At 42.0% G+C, this 6000-nt stretch overlaps 1 pseudogene; it reads right to left on the minus strand.

Annotated features, from left to right (window-relative positions):
- LOC134441122 (uncharacterized) overlaps window positions 1-4084 on the minus strand; it is a 28556-nt pseudogene extending 24472 nt beyond the window's left edge.
- Between the last annotated feature and the right edge of the window lie 1916 nt (window positions 4085-6000).

The following is a 6000-nucleotide window of genomic DNA, read 5'->3' on the forward strand; positions in this document are numbered from 1 at the left end:
TCCTCATTACATCATACCTGCAAACTCGTCACCTTTTGGTGACAGTCACCTTTTTCCTGTCCAATTTAATTATTAGGTCATTCACGTGAATAGAAATAGAACCCCAGCTCTACACTGTCACCTTTTTTTCTTTGACGAGTTTGCAGGTCTGTTACATTGTATGTAGTCTATGTATTGAGTGGGGGGCCCTTTCAGATGACTTTGTCCTGGGCACAGCCAAAGCTGTCAGCGGTCCTGATTATGTACGCACAAACACTGGTTATGATGGTAGGAAAAATGTTCTCTGTTTTCTGATGGCCTTTGAATTAAGACAGGCCAATCTGGAACCTCTCCTGGATAAAGAGGTACGCTTCAATAGTGTGACCTCACTCCTAAATCATAGACAGACATGGAGTATGGTAGGCCTATGGTAATGAAGAAATTGTTTTTCTCCAATAAAACAAACAAATAGCCTATTGCTATTTCAAATACTATTTCATATATTTTTTCATTAATATCTGCTCTTTCCAAGCTGACCACATTGCCACATAAATGTGGTGAGGTGACACTCATTACTTTAAAAAGTCGGGAATGTGTTGCTGATGTTTTACATCGTTTCAAACTTTTCTAAGTAGCCTATATCATGTCTTACCAAGTGAACAACCTCGCCAAAAAGGGTTTTTTAATTATTATTATTTTTCCGGGTGTGTTAATATCCTGGAAAGGATGTTTAATCATATAGCCTACACAGTGTTAGCAGTGACCTCGACACACACAGCTAGGTAAGGTAATGTCAACGTCGTTGTGTTGACATTTTGGCGACCTGGTACGTTGCTATGACAAATTTGTGCATAGCGACACGAGTCCTAAACAGTAGGCTACAATGTCCGAGGTACGGGAAGACAAAGCAAAAGACATATTGGGATTAGAAAACGTGTGATTTATCTCACTTTCTTACATAAATTGTTGAGAACATTATGTCAGTGGAATGTTCAGTGAAACGTTTCTCTGGAAGATAACAATTTGCACGGGATATCTTTGTAACAAACATGGAGCCTTCATCCGGAAATGGCCTTGAAAATGACATCATGCAGTATCCCTTCACGATTGGCCAATACGGCAAATGCCGGGAACGCCCATGGGCGTGCTTGCATTAAGGGTGGAACTGTTTTACTGCAGCTGGACCCTTCTCGATTTTTCTGTACTTGCGAACATTCTAAATTTCACTCGTAAGACACAATTTAGAAGACATTCTACGAACTGATGATAAATGAGGCCCCAGGTTATAAGGGTATACCAAATCATGCAATTGAGTTTTTTGGGGGGTTGTTACCTGCAGTCGTTAGAGCGGTGGTCGGGGTGGTTGGAGCAGTTGTTATCGCCGTGGATACATCTGAAGAACACAAATCATGTGTAATGATTCTAAAATTGACAAGGGAAATGCACCATGTTAAAGTTGTTCATTGGAGAGCTTTACCTGTGCAGTACGCCATATTGCAGGTTTCAGGGCTCACTAGTTCATAAACGGCGGAGTTTCCTGGACACATCTTCACCCGGATGGATGTGGATTTGAATCTGCAACAGTCGCTACCCCAGGTTCCACAAACCCTCCTGGTGACGATACCATCTTCTGGATTGGGGTGTGGGCCATTCAGCCACATTGGATACTGAGTACCACAATGGCCTTTAGGCACACATTTTTCTGGCATACGGACAGTCTGGCCCTCATAGAACATGCGGTACCAGCCGCGCCACTGGACGTAATGGTATGTGTCACACTTGTAGTTGGGGAACGGGACCCAGTTGGTGGTGGCCCTCCAGGTGTCATTCAGCACAGTGTAGTGGTGGCAAGGATCTGGCTCTTGACCTGCCATGGTGTAGAAAAACAATATGGGATATCAGAGAAAAGACAGCCAAGTATAGACCAAATCTGGCGACAACCAGGTTATAAGGATATACCAAGTCAAGCAATTGAGAGGTTTTTTTGGGGGGGTCGCTACCTGCAGCCGTTGGAGCGGCAGTCGGGGTGGTTGGAGCAGTTGTTATCGCCGTGGATACATCTGCAGGACATATAGATATCAGATATATGAAAAACACAAGTCATGTGTATAATGATTCTAAAATTGACAAGGGAAACGCACCATACATGTTAAAGTTGTTCAACAGAGAGCTTTACCTGTGCAGTACGCCATATAAAGTTGTTCAGCGCTCACTAGTTCATAAACAGCGTAGTTTCCTGGACACATCTTCACCCGGATGGATGTGGATTTGTATTTGCAACAGTCACTTTTATAGGTTCCACACACCTGCCTGGTGACGATACCATCTTGTGGTTTGGGGTGTGGGCCATTCAGCCATGTTGGATAATAAGTACCACAATGACCTTGAGGCACACAGCTGTCTGGCATGCGGACACTCTGCCCCAGATGGAACAGGCGGTACCAACCATGCCAATAGCCGTAAATGTCACTTCTGTAACCTCCGCCATTGGTGGTAGCCCTCCAGGTGTCATTCAGCACAGTGTAGTGGTCACATGGGTCTTCCTCAGCTGGCATGGTGTACAGGAGCATGACGAAAGAGAGATGAAGACAAAAAATAAAAAATATATACACCCCTCATATAGAACGTATGCAGGCAAACAGCTATAACACACCTACAAATGATTATTAAGGTGGAGATGGATTTAAGAATTGACAAGATGTTTTAGTGCACGTTTGTAGCTACTTCCTGTGTGAATGTAGCCTATATGGTACATTTAGTAGTGAATGTAAACGCAAAAGCATAAAATGAAACGACCCAAAGTGTGCAATGATTCGTTAACTAGTCTCAGTCCAGGATTTTTAATAACAAGTCCGACAGGAGGACAAAGATGCTGCCTTGTGGACAGAGGAGGGCATAACAATTTCAAGAATGCGTTTCAGACGGACGGACCAACAGACAGACAGACAGACCGACAGATGGACGGACATACCCTCTTATATAGATGTATCTATAAATCACTTACCTGGAGGAGGAGGAGGTAACACATCTGTGAGACATAAAAATATTAGATGTTATGGAACATGAAAATGTGAGTCATGGCAAATAATTTTGGTTCAATTAAAGGAACAGTCCACCCTTTTTTTGATTTTCACATATTTGCAGTATTTCCAAGCATTATTCATGAATGTGCATATTGCTTTCATCTCAGTGTTTTCAGTACTCAGAATTATTAGCATAGCTTAGCATAATCCCTAATGCTGCCAATTTACTTCCAATGATTATGCTAAGCTATGCTAATAGTTCCTTAAGCTGATAGTAATTTGTTTTCATGGTTATATAACCCAAAGCTCTCAACTGCACGATAGGGATTCTTATTTTAGCAGTCATCTTACTAAATGAAGTTTGTGGTTGGAAACTACTTTTGCCATAACCTGGTTCTCACGCGATGGTTGGAACATTGTCAATCGCTTAGCTCTGGAAAGGCATTGATGTGTTCAAAACAGCAGAAACTTGATTGGAGAATTCACATGTTTTTTTTTTAAATCACATACTACCTCAACCACTGGCTTGTATATACCCCGCCCCGCAATCCCGTCCCCTGCGATTCTGATTGGACAGGCTGTGAAATATCTGATTCCGTTCGGGCTCGTCTAAGATTTCCAGACCCTTGTGCGAGCTCACGAAGTTTAGCGAAGATGCACGAAGCACGAGGGTCTGCGTGAGAGCCAGCATCTTGCATCTTGCCATAGCATCTTGTAGCACATACATAAAGTATTACCACTAACAAAAAAACAAAAAAATACATTCCTAATGACTTTCAAATTGTCATTCGAATACACTGTGCTAGGGTTGTAATACTCATTTTTACCTGTACAGTATGCTCGATTGCAGCCTGCAGGCCTCACTAGTTCATAAACAGCGTAGTTTCCTGGACACATCTTCACCCATGGAAGGTGACTTGCTGTAGCAACAGTCATTAAAAAAGTGTCCACACACTTCCCTGGTGACAATGCCATCTTCTAGCTTGGGATGTGGACCGTTCATCCACAGGGCCACAGCAGTACCACATGTATGTGGACGCACACAGCGGTCTGGCATGCGGACACTGCGCCCCTCATGGAACATGCGGTACCAGCCCTGCCATTGGACATCTCTGTCACACTTATTCCCGCCACGCTGGTATATATTTGCTCTCCAGGTGTCATTCAGCACAGTGTAGTGGTCACAAGGGTCTGGCTCTTGACCTGCCATGGTGCACAGGGGGCATGTAGAGTAACGTTATTGGAAATGAGATCGGTGGTCCACAGGTGCAATGGATTTATAAACTATACAACACACATTAACAATTCTGAAAATAAAATTACATTTTGAATACGCACTTAGGCCTACATAGTGAAAACAAAATCTTCTTTCATAAAACACATCCACAAATGTGAAAGCAAATATACAAATGACTTCAAAACACTTTTTCAACTGCTGAATTTACCTGAAAAGTTTACAAAGTTTGAAAACAAAATTACATCCAGAATATACATTTATGTCCTGACATCAAATTCACATTTCACAAAACACATGTGCAAATGTCAAAACAAATCTACAAAACACAAAACATTTTTACAAGCACAGAGGCACATTTGCATCTGACAAACTAGAAATACAAATCCCAAAACACACAAAAGTTTCTGTTGGGCACAGGAAAGTTTCTGGTGTGCACGAGAAACACCATTTTTCTTTACTCTCACATGTCATTTTAAGGGCTCAAAATGTAATTTTGTTTTCAAATTTGTTCATGTGTGTACAATGTATAAATCCATTGATAGATCCATGCTATTAAATCCATTCACTACAGATGTTACTGTATTTTAGAAGACATTTGTGCCCTATGCCTATCCACTACATTTACCGTGGCCATAGGAGCATGAGCAACAAAGCACCAGAATCAAAAATCCCATTCAATCCCATTCAATTCAATCATATTCAATTCAAATCTTGTTCATGTGTGGTACTCACCTTGAACTGCAGTCACAGCAGCATAGGAGCAGCAGAGCATCAGTAATGTGAACCTCATTCTGAACTCCATCTCTCTTCAGCTGGAGAAGCTTCTGGTCTGAGGCTCCTCATGCCAGGCCTTTTATCATCATATTCAACAGGACCTCTCCCTACTTCTGCCGGGAAAGCATGTAGAAAAATACATGCTGGCATATGTATTTGTTTTGTTCTGCACCAGAGTTGGTATAAGGTGGAGCAGAACAAAAAGGCCTCTTAAACCTTTGTGTGACCAAAATCCAATAAATCTAAGACAAACAAAGGTTGACATTTCAAAAATGGTAAAAGTGTTGTTTTTTGGGGGGTTAAATGCACATATTGCACGCACGGCTCCTTTTAGCCACTTAAAATGTAAAGGCATGAAACAAAATACAGTTGTATTTCAATGCCACAAAAGAACAGGCAAGGTACACTAAGCAAGCAGGACCAAAAACTAAAGTGCTCCCAGTTGGCCACACTTCCATCTAGCCCAATTACACACAGACCTTTTCCCTGTACAAGGTAGATCCTTGGGGGCTCAGGTTCATTAAAATACATAGGGCAGGACAGGTACAGGTAAATACATCAAGTTACATGATAAGCGTTCCTTTCCATGCGCATATCCCTTTGATTGTGGGTTCTTTGAATGCATGCATGCACAGACAGACACACAGACACACATGCTCCCATGGATTGCACTACCACAGTTTTTCCAACTGTTAATGTACAAAAAGTTCTATATGACAACTGAAGAAGGCCCAACAGCGCCTCTAATTCTTGCACAAACTGAAGAAAGTGCTACACCCTCCATCATGACAGCCAACCGTATCTCACTCATTTCGTGAAGTATTCACGAAGAAAATAGAGTAATTTTCGTGGTGCATTCACGTTATTGCCCGCCTTTCGTAAAGTCTTCACGAAAATAATAGATTAATTTTCAAGGCGTGAGATCAGGCTCTAACAGCATCCTACAGAGGAACCATCGAGAGCATCCTGACCAGGCCAGCTGCATCA

The sequence above is a fragment of the Engraulis encrasicolus genome, chromosome 24 (assembly GCF_034702125.1).
Source record: "Engraulis encrasicolus isolate BLACKSEA-1 chromosome 24, IST_EnEncr_1.0, whole genome shotgun sequence".
Classification (NCBI taxonomy): domain Eukaryota; kingdom Metazoa; phylum Chordata; class Actinopteri; order Clupeiformes; family Engraulidae; genus Engraulis; species Engraulis encrasicolus.